Source organism: Dipodomys merriami, unplaced genomic scaffold (genome assembly GCF_024711535.1).
Source record: "Dipodomys merriami isolate MVZ:Mamm:240054 unplaced genomic scaffold, mDipMer1.0.p SCAF_3, whole genome shotgun sequence".
NCBI classification, from domain to species: Eukaryota; Metazoa; Chordata; class Mammalia; order Rodentia; family Heteromyidae; genus Dipodomys; species Dipodomys merriami.
In genome coordinates, this window is record NW_027204492.1 from 64835462 (window position 1) to 64852646 (window position 17185).

Consider the following 17185-nt stretch of genomic DNA (forward strand, 5'->3'; position numbering starts at 1 on the left):
CTACCACAAAGAAACATTCCCAGCCCTCTCTGTATTTTGTAATGTCAGTGTTTATATGAATGTGAATTTCATTTGCATTTCAGAGTAATGAAGTTAATTGAAAGACAAAGAATGTATACAAGGATGAAAATATTCAAAGCAAGCTAAAGAAAGAAATGCTAAAATAAGAACAGAAATTTTGCCAGGAGCTGCTGGCTCATGCCTGTAATCCTAGCTACTCAGGAGGCGGAGATCTGAGAATTGCAGTTCAAAGACAGCCTGGGCAGGAAAGTCCGTGAGACTCTTATCTCCAATTAACCATTAGAAAACTGGAAGTGGTGCTGTGGCTCAAGTGGTAGAGCGCTTGCCTTGAGCTGTAGAGCACAGGGACAGCGCCCAGGTCCAGAGTTTAAGCCCCGTGACTGACAAAAAAGAAAAGAACAGAAATTGGTCAAATTGAAGGTGAAAACATCAGAAAAAGATCAATGAAAATAAACGTCGGTTCCTTGAAAAGATCAACAGATTAAAATCAGAGAATGCTTAAATTATTAATATCAGCAATGAAACAGAGGCTATCACTATAAAAAAGAAATGATACAAAACTAACAGGTGTTGGCAATGAAGGGCTGCTGCGAAGCATGCATAAGACCCTAGTTTTTTTGTTTTTTTGCTTTTGTTTTTGGTCGGTAGTGGGGCCTGAACTCTGGGCCTGGGCACTATCCCTCAGCTTTTCAGCTCAAGGATAGTGCTCTACCACTTGAGCCACAGCAGCACTTCCAGATTTTTCTGCTTATGTGGTGCTGAGGAATCGAACCCAGGGCCTCATTCATGCAAGGCAAACAATCTACCACTGAGCTACCTTCCCAGCCCCAAGACCCTAGTTTTGATCTTCAGCAAACACACATGCATACATGAAGTGTCAGGAACAATGGAATAGGGTAAGTTTGAAGCCAGGCATAGGTGGAAAACACCTGTAATCTTAGCTACTCAGGTGGCTGAGATCTCAGGATGGAGGTTCGAAGCCAGCTCAAGTAGAAAAGTCCCTGAGATTCTTATCTCCAATTACCCACTGAAAAGCTGAAAATAGATTTGTGGCTCAAGTGCTAAAACACCATCCTTTTTTTTTTTTTTTTTTTTGCCTGTCGTAGGGCCTGAACTCTGGGCCCAGGCGCTGTCCCTCAGCTCTTCAACTCAAGGCTAGCGCTCTACTACTTGAGCCACAGCGCCACTTCTGGCTTTTTTCTTTTTGCTTATGTGGTGCTGAGGAATCAATCCCAGGGCCTCATGCATGCAAGGCAAGCATTCTACCACTGAGCCACCTTCCCAGCCCCTAAAACACCATCCTTGAGGGGAAATTCAGAGACAGGGTCCAGGTGTTGAGTTCAAGCCCCAATACCAGAACACACACACACAAAATATGGTGGATTATCATGAAGTTCTAAGCATTCAGAGACATATCTCACACTCAGATATCAAAAAGGCAGGTAGGAAACTGGCACTAAAGAGGCATCTAGATGACACCCTTGAGAATAAAGAAGCTTCAGAGAGAAAAGTATCTGACAAGTAGCTGAGATGTTGTCAGCTGCTGCAAATTGTGACATCTATAAGAGATATATATGGCATGAAAGGACCAAATGGAGGAGGAAAGGGAGCTTAGGTTTGAAAAAGAGTGCCAGTAGGGTGCCAGTGTCTCACACCTGTAATCCTAGCTACTTAGGTGGCTGAGATCTGAGGATCACAGTTCAAAGCCAGCTTGGGCAGGAAAGTCCATGAGACTCATCTCAAATTAACCACCAGAAAACCAGAAGTGGCACTGTGGCTCAAGTGGTAGAGTACTCGCCTTGAGTTGAAGAGCTGAGGGACAGTGCCCAGGTCCAGAGGTCAAGCTCCAAGACTGACTAAAAAAAAAGGGCCAGACACTAGTGGCTCATACCTGATATCATAGCTACACCAGAGGCTGAGATGTGAGGATTAAAGTTCAAAGCAGCACAGACAGGAAAGTCCATGAAACTCTTATCTCCAACTAACCACCAAAAGCTGAAAGTGGATGTGTAGCTCAAGTGGTAGAACACTAGCCTTGTGCACAAAAGTTGAGAGACACAGCTCAGATCCTGAGTTCAAGCCCCAGGACACACACACACACACACACACACACACACTCACACGTACACATGCACAGAGTTGGTAAATTGAGTCTTTGTCATTGCAGTAAAAAAGGCAACAGGAAAAAAAAAAAAACCTTAAAAGTCTGGGCATCGGTGGCCCACACCTAAAATTGTAGTTACTCAGGAAGCTGAGATCTGAGGATTGTGGTTCGAAGCCAGCCAGGGCAGGAAAGTCCGTGAGAACTTTTATCTCCAATTAACCATCAGAAAACTGGAAGTGGTACTGTGGCTCAAAGTGGTAGAGTGCTTACCTTGAGCTGAAGAGCTCAGGGACAGTGCTCAGGCCTCAAAGGACTGGAGACATGGCTTAGCTGTAAGAACACTTGTCTAACAAGCCCAAGTGCCCGAGTTCAAAACCTCAGTATTGATAAAACAAGAAAACAGAACAAAAAAGTAAACCATAAATTACTAAAACAAAAACGGATCAAAGACTTAACTGCAATAACTATACAAAACCCTTAAATGAAAGCATAGCCAGAAATAGAGTTGTGGCTCAAGTGGGTAGGCTGAGATCTAAGGATTACAGTTCAAAGCCAGCCTAGACTGGAAAGTCCTTGAGATTCTTCAATTAACCACCAGAAAACTGAAAGTGGCCTATGGCTCAAAAGAGCTCAGGGAGAGGGTCCAGGCCCCGAAGAAGTCAAGCCTCACCACTGGAAAAAGAAAAAAGAAAAAAGAAGCTAAGGGCTGTTCCCAGTGCCAGGGCTTCTCCTGTGCGATATCATGGCTCTGGGTCACCCATGGCAGGGCGAATCCCAGGTCCCAGGGCCCAGGGCAGGCTGCGGTGTGGGGCCATGATCCGGCCTGTGTGCACCCTGGCCCCTGGCCCCTGGCCCCTCAGTGTGGAGGTTCCGGTGGCGGGGAGGAGGTCCGGGCGGGGCCCACTGCGCCCTGTGGGTGTTAATGGACATGCATGCTCGGAGTGCTGGCTGACATTGAGGGCAATGACCACCCGCGGCCCAGGCTGAGCGAGAAGGGCATCAGCATCTGGGAGTCAAAGGATTTCTTCTTTGAACTGGAGCCTCTGCCAGGAGCCGTGGAGGCTGTGAAGCAGATGGCCAACCTTCAAAAAACAAACGTCTTCATCTGCACAAGCCCTATCAAGATGTTCAAGGACTGACCCTAGGCGAAGTAAGACTGGATGGAGAAGCACTTAGGCTACGACTTTCTGGAGTAAATAGTGCTCATCAGAGACAGGATTAGGTAGTCTCTGCCGACCTTTCTATCAATGACAGGCGCATCAATGGGGGCACAGCCCACCTGGGCGCATATCCTCTTCACAGCCTGCCACAATCAGCACCTGCAGCTGCAGATCCTGTGCAGTAGGAGGCACTTATGGGCAGACAACTGGAAGGCCATCCTGGATAGCTAGCAGCTCCTCTGAGCCTCCTCTCCTCTGGCCTCCACCTTAGGGATTCCAGCTGGGGCCTGTGAGATCGGTTGGTTATTGCGCTGGACTGGGGACTCCATCACAGCCAGGCCAAGGTGACTTCCTGCTTCATGACCTTCTCCCCCCCAGCCCTGCCAGGTCTTTAAAAATTTTTTTTACTGGGGCTGGGAAGGTGGCTCAGTGGTAGAGCGCTTGCCTTGCATGCATGAGGCCCTGGGTTCGATTCCTCAGCACCACATAAGCAGAAAAAGCCAGTAGGAGCTGTGGCTCAAGTGGTGAGCGCTAGCCTTGAGCTGAAGAGCGAAGGGACAGCGCCCAGGCCCAGAGTTCAGGCCCCAAGACCGACAAAAAAAAATAAATAAATTTACTTTATTGTTCTTATAAGGGTGATGTATAGAGGGATTACATTTATGTGAGTCAGATAATAAGTATATTTCCTTTCTTACAGTGTCATTTGTCCCTCATTCTCTCCCAGTCCCTCCCTCCCATCTCCATCTACCAGTTGTATAGTTCACTTTCATCAATGTCCAGTGAGCTCCACTACTGCGTTTGTTTACTTTTTCTTTTTCTTTTCTTTTTCTTTTGGCCAGTCATGGGGGCCTGAGCTCTGGGCCTGGGCGCTATCCCTCAGCTCTTCAACTCAAGGCTAGCACTCTACCACTTGAGCCACAGTGCCACTTCTGGCTTTTTCTGCGTATGTGGTGCTGAGGAATCGAACCCAGGGCCTCATGCATGCAAGGCAAGCACTCTACCACTGAGCTACCTTCCCAGCCCTTGTTTACTTTTTCCCTCCAGTTCTGTACCCCCACCTTCCCAAAGATATATACGTGAATACACTATAAGGTAGAGAACACAGAATCGAATCATCAAACACCAAAAACTAAAAAAAAAAAGAAAGAAAAAAGTCTTTTGTTTCCATATTTTGTAGTTCATTTCAGTATGTATATTATTTTATATAAATGCAAAGATGCACTTAGGCATGAGCCTTAGTGTTACTCTCCTAAGAGTGTCACTGTATGTGGGTATCTAGAATCCTGTATAATTTGTCATCCCAGGGCATTTTACATATAACTTCCACATATCAGAAAGAACATGTGCTGTTTGTCTCTCTGATCTTTCTGCTAGGTCTTAACCTGCTCTCAGGGCAGGGCTGGGTACTGGGGACATTGGGACGGAGGCAGGTGCTCTCAGATAGTTCTGATGACCTCAGCCAGTGGCCCCTAGCTGCAAAGGACTCTGGAGGATAAAGGCCACTGTTCAAGTGTACTCTCAAGGAGGTTCCCTGAGCTGTTGCGGTGCCCTGCCCTAGAGCCTGCAGCCCATTAGCAAGGAGGGCCAGGAACATGATGTGGGACATGAGATATCTCCAAGAGTGAAGGATCCCTCACTATCTCCACTATGGCACCTGGCCTGCCTGCCACCCCATCTGCTCTCCCCGCCTGGTCTATCATGCACTCAGCACACTCAGCAGCTTCCAGTGGTGCCCACGCTCTGTGTTGGGGGATGATGCTGGCCCTGCCTGTGGAGCAGAGCCTCTCTCTTCTTGTCTCCAGCCCCCATGCAGGGCCAGCAAGAGTCAGCACACAGTGTTTGATGAATGCATGATAAATAAATTCTGTTCACATATAAAAGGAAAAAAGAGGCAAAGGGGTTTCAGCAGCAACCTGTTGTGCTTGCTAGCCTACTGTTTTCCTTAATACTTTCTTTAAAAGCTTCTTTTGGGGCTAGGAATGTGGATTAATGGTAGAGCGCTTGCGTAACACCCATAAAGCCCTGGATTTGATTCTTTAGTACCACATAAACTGAAAAAACCAGAAGTGTTGCTATGGCTCAAGTGGTAGAGTGCTAGCCTTGAGCAAAAGAAGCTCAGAGACAGGGCCTAGGCCTTGAGTTCAAGCCCCAGGACTAGAAAAAAAAGTTTTATTTTATTTTATTTTTGTCATGGGCCCTGAACTCTGGGCCTGGGCACTGTCCTTCAGCTCTTCAGCTCAAAGCTACCACTCTACCACTTGAACCACAGTACCACTTCTGGTTTTTTGGTGGTTTATTGAGCTGGCTTTGAACTGTGATCCTCAGATCTCAGCCTCCTGAGTAGCTAGGATTATAGGCGTAAGCCACTGACACCCAGCTAAAAAGAGCTTTTTACATTTCCTACTTACTTGGTTTGATAAATTCTTTCATTAACTTGTGGCTTTTGGTGGACTGCATTGGGATTTATTTCCCACATCATTAAGCAGAGAGGGTGAAGCCTCCATGTCTCCTCTCCATTATAAGCTTCCAGTTTCTTGTCTTTTCTTTTTATTCAGTCTTTTAAGTTTATTTTTTAAATTTTCAAACAGTTGTACAAGGGGCTTACAATTTAACATATCAATTTATTTATTTATACATCTTTTTTTTTTTTTTGTCGGTCGTGGGGCTTGAACTCTGGGCCTAGGCGTTGTCCCTCAGCTCTTCAGCTCAAGGCGAGCACTCTACCACTTGAGCTACAGCGCCACTTCCGGTTTTCTGGTGGTTTATTGGAGATAGGAGTCTCACGGTCTTTCTTGCCCGGGCTGGCTTTGAACCTCGATCCTCAGATCTCAGCCTCCTGAGTAGCTAGGATTACAGGCGTGAGCCACCAGCGCCCGGCTATTTATACATCTTGATCAGAGTCACTCCTTCCATCATTCTCTCTCCCCTCTCCCCTTCTCCTTCCTTCACCAGTCACTTCGTTTCCCTGCCAGTTCAGCCTTTTTTCATCTGCATTTGTTAACATAGGACCAAGCTCCAACTTTCAAATTAATTACAACATGTGCTGTGATGTAGTGGAGTCTACCTCTGTCTTTGTAATTCTATCTTCAAATTCCCTTATGGACTCCACAAACAGCATTGTTTCTGCTCTTTGCAAGGATGATTTCTGCCCTGTGGAAGCAATTTTGGAACCAGTGTTTTGTCTGTCTCTAGAGCCTTTACAGTTGGGTTCATAGAGGAAAAAGTAGAACTTCTACCCTCTTACAACTGCTGAAAGATAATAAAACTATTCAAAAAAGGGAGAAAAGTACAACTTCTAACAATAACAACCTGAGCTGCATTTTGAGATGCCACATTACCTATAGAACAGTCAAAATTAGTTCATTTAAAAATGAACTGCAGGCCTGGCGCTGGTGGCTCACGCCCCTAATCCTAGCTACTCAGGAGGCTGAGATCTGAAGATCATGGCTCAAAGCCAGCCCAGGCAGGAAAGTCCTTGAGACTCATCTCCAATAAACCACCAGAAAACCAGAAGTGGCGCTGTGGCTCAACTGGTACAGCTCCTGCCTTGAGCTGAAGAGCGCCCAGGCCCAGAGTTCAAGCCCCACAACTGACAAAAAAAAAAAAAATTGAGTTGCAGGGGTGGGAAGGTGGCTCTTGGTAAAGTGCTTACCTTGCATGCATGAGGCCCTGGGTTCGATTCCTCAGCACCACATAAGCAGAAAAAGCCAGAAGTGGCACTTTGGCTCAATTGGTAGGGTGCTAGCCTTGAGCTGAAGAGCTGAGCCCCGGCCCAGAGTTCAGGCCCCATGACTGACAGAAAAAAAAAAAAAAGAATTGCAGCCAACACCAATGGCTGGCCCTGTAATCTTAGCTACCCAGGAGGCTGAGATCTTGGGATTGTGGTTCAATATGAGCCCAGGCAGATAAATCCATAGATACTTATCTCTAATCAATAAGCATATAACTGGAAGAGGAAGTGTGGCTCAAGTGGTAGAGCCTCATCCTTGAGTGGAAACAGCCAAGCAAGAGCATGAGGCCTGATGTGCACTTACCATTCCTAGTCAGAAACACCCAGCTGCTGCTTTTTCCACTTCTTTTTAATTTTCTTTTGTCTTCTTTTTGCTTCTGAGAACCACATACCCACAGAACCAGCAGAGGGAAACAAAACCCAGGTCCTGATCTGAAGGCTTAGAGGCTTGGACAAGGGCAGAGTTAGTAATGCAGATGCTAGCTGCCACTCTCTGAAGGTTCCAAAGAAGTAGTAAGCCAGACCTTCCATCTGGCTACAGAAGCCACTTTCCTCCTCAGAAAGAATCCAGAAAATGAGGTGGTGCCAATATCTACCATGGACCCCTACTACTCAGGAAGCTGAAATCTGAGGATCCTGGTTCAAAGCCAGCCTGGGCTGGACAATCCATGAGACTCTTATCTACAATTAATCACCAGAAAACCAAAAGTGGTGCTGTGGCTCAAAGTGGTAGTGCCCAGGCCCCGAGTTCAAGCCTTATGACTGACAAAAAAAAAAAAAAAAAAAAAAGATGAGGGAGAAGCATTAAAAACTAAAGGCATTGAGAAACTATTTTACAAAATAATAGCAGAAAACTTCCCAACCTCAAGAAAAAGAATCTCACCCATCTGAAAGATGCATACAGAACTCCAAGCAGACAGAACCAGAGAAGAAACACTTGTGAACACATTGTTGTAAAATCTCTAGACTTACAAAATAATTAATTTTTTTAATTTAATTTTATTTTATTTGAGAACATACTGTACAGAGGGGCTACAATTACATGGGCAGGATAATGCATACATTTCTTACCAAGCATTGCAGCCCAAAATAATTAATTTTAAAAGTAGCAAAATCAGAGAAGCTTTTTTTATATAATGGAAAGAAGATTAGAGTAACTGCAGATTTCTCAATACAAACCCTAAATGCAAATTGAGGCTGGAAGGATATAATTCAAGCTCTGAATGACCACTGTCAATCTAAACTAGTGTACTATCACTCAAAAATAGATGGAGAGGGCTGGGAAGGTGGCTCAGTGGTAGAGCGCATGCCTTGCATGCCAGAGGCCCTGGGTTCGATTCCTCAGCACCACATAAGCAAAAAGAAAAAAGCTGGAAGTGGCGCTGTGGCTCAAGTGTTAGAGCGCTAGCCTTGAGCTGAAGAGCTAAGGGACAGTGCCCAGACCCAGAGTTCAGGCCCCACGACTGGACCCCCCTCCCAAAAAAAGATGGAGAAACAAAAAACTTCTATGATAAACAAAAACTAAAGGAATTTATGACCACTAAACTAGCACTACAAAAGATACCAATGAGAAGAATAGCCTCAGTAGAAGACAAAATCAGCAACACATCAATGAATAAATACTACTAAAGCATTAGTTTAGTAAAACAAGAAGTGGAAAGAAGTTGATTTCAAAATCCCTGCAAGATTTTTTTCTTTGTTTTGTTGGTATCGAGGCTTGAACTCAGAGGCTATACTCTCACCTAAACTAACAAAATGGAAGGAAACATGACATATTTCTTGATAGGTATGTTAAACATCAATGGACTCTCCTATGATCCAGCCATTCCGTTCTTGGGAATCAACCCAGGACATTAAAATTCAGTATACAGTGTAGATACTTACATCTATGTTCACTGTAGCATTACTCGCTATTGCCAAGGTATGGGAACAGCATAGATGCTATGGATCTAGAAAATGTGGTACATATAAAGAATGTATTTTACTCATCCATTAGAAAGAATAGTATTATGTCATGTGCAGGGATCTGGATGGACCTAGAAAAATTACATTAAGTGAAGTAAGTCAGACTCAGATAAATGGCACACATGCATAATATATATAGGACTCTATGATATACATACAAACTGAATAAATGTTGATATACTTAGGGAGAAGTTCAATGGTATAACTCCTCTGACAACTAATGGATTACTTATTAAAATGAATACTAGGAAGTGGAAACATGTCTTTTTTGGGGAGGAAGCAATGGTGGGGACATACAAATGGAGGGAGGAGGGGTGAGCAACTTCAGTCATTATAGCCTTTGTACATTATGTAAAAATTGAGGATAGGGATGGGAGCAGGAAAATGGACAAGAGAAATGGAAAGGATTGATCAAGTTGCAATGTACTCATAACCTGACTTATGGAATTGCAACCTCTCAGCACAACTAAATTATATATATATATATATATATATATATATATATATATATATATATATATATATATTTAACAAAAAGAGCAGGATGACCGGGCACCTGTAGCTTATGCCTGTAATCCTAGGTACTCAGGAGGCTGAGATCTGAGGACCACAGTTCAAAGCCAGCTTGGGCAAGAAAGTCCGTGAGACTCTTATCTCCAATAAACCACTAGAAAACCAGAAGTGGCGCTGTGGCTCAAGCTGCAGAGCGCTTGCCTTGAGCTGAAGAGTCCAGGGACAGCGCCCAAGCCCAGAGTTCAAGCCCCAGGACCAACCAAAAAAAAAAAAAAAAAAAAAAAAAAAGAGCAGGATGCTCTCAGTTCAAGATTTAGTATGCACACAAAATGGCACAGCAGAAACAAAACACCAGTACCTCAGTGTGAGGAGTTACTCAGCAGTTCAGGGCTGGGAGGAGAAAATAGAGATAGAGCATTTGAAATCTTTATTTGCATGTGAAATTCCAATCAGAATATGAGAAAGAAACAACCATTGACAAGGCATATGAAAAAGGAGATAGCCAGTCAGTGAAAATGGGAGGCTAAAAAACAAAAGGGACTATTGCTGCCCTCATATTGGCCCAGTAGCAGCAACAGTCCATTGTGTTTATTGACTGACCCTCTGTTATCAGTGCGATGTAGCTATTCCTACTTTAAAAAAAATAGGCAAAGGGCTAGGAGCTGGTGGCTCACATCTATTATCCTAGCTATTCAGGAGGCTGAGATCTAAGGACCACAGTTGCAATCCAGTCTGGGCAGGAAAGTTTATAAAACTTTTTTTTTGTTTTTGTTTTTGTTTTTGTTTTTGTCAGTTGTGGGGCTTGAATGCCACGGACCGGCTCTGTCGAGACGACGGAGGACACCTAGTGGAGGTAACTGGAATAGGTGGGGAGATGGCAAACAGACAACTCACACACAGGAGGAGTGGATGCTGAGTGCGATTTAATGTAGAGGATAACAAGCTTTTATAGCAAAAGTCTCCATGAGAAAGGGCAAAAGATTACACAATCTTGCTGCAAGGCTTCGTTCTTGGGTGGTCACCAGCTGGTCGCCTGATCTTGTTTTTTGGATGACGAGCTATGACTATAGGCACTTGTTTTCGAATTTACCTCTATTTTTAAGAAATACAATGGGTTTCAGTGTTTATCACCTATTAACCATTAACCAGAGCATATGGGCAAGGTGCTGAACAGAAAGGCATGAATTCTAGTACTTTATTGTTACTTTTGTTTAGTTTTGTACTTTATGCATTTTAAATCTTTTCTAAGCAATTGTGCTTCTTTGCCATTCTTTAGAGGGTCCCCAATTTGTGGCCCAAATCATGATATTCAGTATACTTAGTTAAATCTGGCCATATATCAAATTTAAGCTCATAGTGTCTTTTCTGTAACCCTTTCACATAATTGTTTACTCTTCTCCATAGAGGCCTTAACTGTCTCATAAGATCTTTCTTGTTCCTTCTTTGATAGTAAGCACCAAGGAGGCCTAGATCTAGCAAGTCTCTCAGTGAATGAAAGAGAGTAATAGGAAGTTCGTTTTCCTAAGTAGTTTACCCAACGGTTGCCATCCTTATCACACACACCTGGGGAAGTCTTTGGGGTCCTCTAGATAATGGAGGATCCCACCATCTTCCTCTGATAAGCTATTGCCACCTTCCATCTACCAACTTTTTAGGAATCTTATTTAGCTTTTGGTCTAAATATCCCTCTACATCTTTCTTATCTACAGGATATCTATATGAGTCTATTGTATATGCTTCAGGATTAAAGGAAAGTCTCCAGTAGCCATACACTCTTTTTGCTCTAGCCATGCCTACAGCTTCTTGTAAATTTCTTACAATTTCTTCTGCTGAAGTGACGTCATGAAACCCCCAATACTTTTATATTTACTTATGACTTGTCTAATAACCTCCATAAGAGGGGCTTTCAGGGTAGCACTTAACTCTGGTGAGTTAGTCAGATTCTCAGGACACTCATCAGATGTTGGAGTCGTCAACACTTCCAAGAAAGAGCCTTGAATAAGGGAACGTTGAGAATGAGTAAGTAGAACAAGCAGCAGGAACAGTAAAAGATTAATAGGAGCTCCTATACAGCGAAGAAAAGAAAAACAGGAACACATCTTTCCCAGGGCTTGCCAGCCTTTCCAGGAGGTAGGCCTCTTTGAAGCCCCATTCTCAGATCTAAAGCAGGTTTCCCATGCTAAGCAGACTCCACCGGAGTAGGTGTGGCACTTGAACTCTGGGCTTGGGTGCTATCCCTCAGCTCTTCAGCTCAAGGTGAGTGCTCTACCACTTGAGCCACAGTGCCACTTCCGGTTTTCTAGTGATTTATTGGAGATAAGAGTCTCACGGACTTTCCTGCCCAGGCTGGCTTTGAACCGCGATCCTCAGACCTCAGCCTCTTGAGTAGCAAGGATTACGGCGTGAGCCACTGGGTGCCCGGCTTCATAAAACTCTTATATCCAATTAGCCATCTAAAAAAGCCAAAAGTAGAGCTGTGGCTCAAGTAGAGTGCTACTCTTGAGTACAAAAAGCTCAGGATCTGAGTTCAAGTCCCAGTGTTGACACTCACAATAAAAAGAATATTAACAGGAAATTAAAGGCATACCCTCTAAAGGAAAGAAATACTAGTATCCCTGTTTGCAAAAGACATGATATTCTGTGCATAAAATCCAAAGGAACCTAAAAATAAAATTCTTTTTTTGGGGGGTCCGGTCATGGGGCCTGAACTCTGGGCCTGGGCGCTGTCTCTCAGCTCTTCAGCTCAAGGCTAGTGCTCTACCACTTGAGCCACAGTGTCACTTCTGGCTTTTTTCTCTTTGCTTATGTGGTGCTGAGGAATCGAATCCAGGGCCTCATGCATGCAAGGCAAGCTCTCTATCACTGAGCCACCTTCCCAGCCCCCTAAAAATAAAATTTTTGAAACTAACAACTTAGTTAAGCAATATCATAGGATACAAGATAATAGAGAGAATGCAAATATATTTCAATACTATTTATAAGTGCTTTAAGAATATTTAATGCTTTCAAAATACTTACATATATATTTAATAAAACTTCTGTGGCTTAGACCCAAAGAAACAGAGGCTCTATGGTTTCCCTCATTTGCAATGATTAGTATAAGCCTAAGTTACTCCTGACAGAGAATCATAATAGCTCAAGAGCTATGAATATATGACCATACAAAATGATGCTAACTGAAACGAATGCCAAGACATGGACACAACATATCTTATTTTTTTTTTTAGTTGTCAACCTTGATGTAGCCAATGTACTGTATCTAGTTCTTTCTTCTTATATTATTTCATTTTTCTTTTTCTAATGGTTTTATCCCCAGCAATCTCTGTCTTTGATTCTGGTACCCTCCATCTTGTATATGCATTTATCTGATTAGGGGAAGGGAAGGGAAGGGAAATAACAAAATGCTGAAAGAAGTATAAAAGATGACCCATTGCAACATGATACTCACAGGACACTATGTTGGAAATGTACTTTACAACTTCGTTGTGGGGAGGAGTATTGGGGAGAGGGAAGGGATACTGGGAGAACAACAATGGAGTGGGTAACAATGTTCAACGAGAAATGTACCTTACACATGTAAATGTAATCCATCTGTACAGCATCTTTACAATAAAATAAAAAAAACTGTGTGGCTTGTGCTGAAAAATACAAATGGTCATGAAGGAAATCAAGGAAGACCTAAATAAATGGAAAAACATAGTATTCACACACAGTTGGAAAACTCACTGTAAATGAGTTAGCCATAACTCTCCAAATTGATATATGATTTATGCAGTTGTTTTCAAAACCTTGCAAGATTTTGTGCTTCATTGTGTTGTTATTTAGGCTTGAATTCAGAGTCTATACTCTAACTAAGCTTGCTTGTTCATGCCTGTTACATACTTCCTGCCTGCCTTTCGGCTGGTTAATTGGAGATGAAGTCTCCCGAATTTTCTGTGAAGAAATACATTGTTATTCACCTCATCTATGAGAGTCACAGTAAGATATCATGTTTGAGAGAGAGCCTAATGTTTAAGATAAGAATACTCTGGGGATTTGAAAATAAGGAACAGTCATGGCTCAGGGAGTCTTGGGAGACCTGACCACAGTGTCTGGGTAGAAGACAGTCAGCAGAGGTAGTCATGGACAGGGAAAGGGTCTGATATACTTCTGCAGAGAGGTTCAAGCATTGGGGAGCTCTGGTAGTGAAGGAAAAAGTGACCTGAGGCCTTTGCCTACCTGAGAAGAAGCCAATTCTATTGCCTGATGGTCAGAGTGGAAACAAAGTTTTAAGTCTAGGGCTGGTGTGTATTCAGCATTCCAAGCCTGCCTCCTGGTTGCATTTGTTGACTTCTAGGAGAATCTGAGGAGGTCCCTGAGCCTAGATTCTACAAATCATGTAATACAGCCTCCTTCTCCTGCCATGGGTATGTAACTTGTTGGGAAGAATCTAAAATTATTAAAATTAACTTTTGGAACTGCACTCCATCATGCTTTTGCTGCCTGGTTAGTCCAAAGGCCCCAAGAGGAGACCTTAAGGATCTCATGATTTTTGCAGCTTTCTCCCTATCACAAGGGAATTAACTTCCTGACTGGGCCAAAAAACACTGGAAGGAAGGTCTGAGGACCCGAACCCTCTGAATCACATGACTTCCACAGCATCCTCTCTCCAAAAGGGAGGTGAATTGATAAACAGGGTCTTAAAGCACTAAAACCCATATTTGGGAACAGATACTAGGTGGATCTGAGGGCCTTGAGTTCAGGCCTGCATGTTATTTCCACAGTATTCTCCTCATCACAGGGTAGTGAACTCATGGGCAATGCCTAAAAGCACAGTTTCATTTCCAGGAACAGAACCCTAGTGTGTATGTGCTTACAGGTGAAGACTGAGGACCCTACATTCAGCTTTTCTGCTTCATAAGACATGCACAGCTTCCTCTTTTTCCACGGAGAGGTGAACTTCTGAATGAAGCTTATAAGCACTGAGCCCAGGAGGCAGAATACCTAGGTTCTTCAGTTTTCTCCCAACCAGTGACTCAGTGCTGTGTTTGCTGCTCAGTGTGATGCAAGTCTCAAGCTTCAATGCTTACTGTCCCTGGGAGCCTGAATTATGTGCTGATGGGGTAAATAGTAACACACATAACCCATAGACTATGAGGATCCCATGACCAGCAGTGATTCCTAGTAAACAAAGAAGGGAAGCTTTTATTGTAAAACTAGTCCAGAAGCAGGAAATCAAACCTTTTTACAAGAGACTCTGGCTAGTTCTTCTTTATTAAAAATACGTTTTTAATTGTAAAAATACTGTACTGGCTAGTTTTTCTTGATGTGAGTATTGCTGGGGATCAGTCTAACAGCTCTAAGTAAGAGAGAAAATGCTTGACTACTGAGCCATACTTCTAGTTAAATAGCACCTCAACCAGTCACTACATTGTTCTGTCTGAATATTGAGAATATTCCTACTGAAAGACTATAGGTGATTAAAACTTCCAACCAGTGACTTGGCCTCAGGTGTGCAAATTCCAATATAGAAACACAAGCCTTCTGGTAAAACAAAAACAAAGTGACACTACTCTTCTAAAATTTAAAAACTCCATAGTAACAAATAATAGTCATACTGAAGTGGATACAGTCTCAGAAAAAGACTTTTTTTAAATGATTGTAAAAAATGGACAGTAAAAATTAAAGAGGGCACAAATAAGTGACTAAATAAATTCCACAAACACTCAAAGAGTTTATTGAGATAATGAAGAGTACAGGACATGAAAGATGAGATCAATAAAAATAAAGTTTTTCTAAAAAAAAAATCAAATTGGGGCTGGGAAGGTGGCTCAGTGGTAGAGCACTTGCCTTGCATGCCTGAGGCCCTGCGTTCAATTCCCCAGCACCACATAAGCAAAAAGAAAAAAGCCGGAAGTGGCGCTGCGGCTCAAGTGGTAGAGCACTAACCTTGAGCTGAAGAGCTGAGGGACAGCGCCCAGGCCCAGAGTTCAGGCGCCATGACCGGAACCCCCCCCCCCCCCAAAAAAAAAAAAATCAAATTGAAACTCCAGAAGTGAAAAGCACAAATATAAAATTCACTTGAAAGTTTACTTGAAAACAGAACATCAGGGGCTGGGAAGGTGGCTCAGTGGTAGAATGCTTGAGGCCCTGGGTTTGATTCCTCAGCACCACATAAGCAAAAAGAAAAAAGCCGGAAGTGGCGCTGTGGCTCAAGTGGTAGAGCGATAGCCTTGAGCTGAAGAGCTGAGGGACAGCGCCCAGGCCCAGAGTTCAGGCCCCATGACCGGACCCAAAAACAAAACAAAACAAAACAGAACATCAAGGCTGAAATATAAGATAAATGTATTAGAATAGTGAAATGAAGAAATAGAAATTAAATAAAAGCAAAACATGCAAAACCATTGGAATACTCTTTTTTTTTTTTTTTTTTTTTTTTTTTTTTTTTTTTTTTGCCAGTCCTGGGGCTTGAACTCAGGGCTGGGTTGCTGTCCCTAAGCTTCTTTTTTGCTGAAGGCTAGCATTCCACCACTTGAGCCACAGCACCACTTCTTCTGGCCTTTTCTTTTTATGTAATACTGAGGAATCGAATCCAGGGCTTCATGAATACTAGGCAAGCACTCTACCACTAAGCCACATTTCCAGCCCTTTGGAATACTCTTGATACATAAACTTAGGAATGGGCTGGGTGCTGGTGGTTCACACCTCTAATCCTAGCTACTCAGGAGGATGGGATCTGAGGATCATGATTCAAAGCCAGCCTGGGCAGGAAAATCAGTGACTTTTTTTTTTTTTTTTTGTTGGTCGTGGGGCTTGAACTCTGGGCCTGGGCTCTGTCCCTCAGCTCTTCAGCTCAAGGCGAGCGCTCTACCACTTGAGCTACAGCGCCACTTCCGGTTTTCTGGTGGTTTATTGGAGATAGGAGTCTCACGGTCTCTCCTGCCCCGGCTGGCTTTGAACCGCGATCCTCAGATCTCAGCCTCCTGAGTAGCTAGGATTACAGGCGTGAGCCACCAGCGCCCGGCAAATCAGTGACTTTTATTTCCAATTAACCACCAGAAAACTGGAAGCAGCACTGTAGCTCAAGTGGTAGAGCACTTGCCTTGATCTGAAGAGCTCAGCAACAGCACCCAGGTCCAGAGTTCAAGCCCCAGGACTGACAAAAACAAAACAAAAAAAAAACACCAAAAAAAATCCCCTTAGAAATAATGAGTATAGATGAAGAAGTACAAGCTAAACAGATAAAAATATTTTATAAATTAATAGCAGAAGCATTCTCAAATACTGAAAATGAAGAAGCTTTTCAGGTACAGAAAGTATTTAGAACACTGAACAGACCAGACCAAAAAAGAATATAATAAAAAATGGCTTAAACTGAAAACACTCACCTTTCCCCCTGACAGCCATATCTTAGAACTCTCCTTTCAGGAAGGTGGTGAAGTAGCAACAGGTACTCTAGTTGTCTCTGACCAAACAGATAATAGTGTCCCAGAACACACTTCAGCTCAAAAGAGTCACACCAATCAAACTAAACAGACAGAGACATGTTTTAGCAAAGAAGAATTTACCCCATGGGTGTGCAGGGTCAGAAATTGGAAAATAGGCACTGCAGTGAGGTGAGTCTTGCTGCATTAAAATTAAAACAAATTTTCTCCATCAAACCAGCACTAAGGAAGTTACTTAAAGATGTCCTACATACAGAAAATCAACAAT

General features: G+C 43.2%; 1 pseudogene; it reads left to right on the forward strand.

The window, feature by feature from the left end:
* The first annotated feature begins 3198 nt into the window (after nt 1-3198).
* On the forward strand, nt 3199-3528 carry LOC138839829 (5'(3')-deoxyribonucleotidase, mitochondrial pseudogene; annotated as a pseudogene).
* The last annotated feature ends 13657 nt before the right edge of the window (nt 3529-17185 follow it).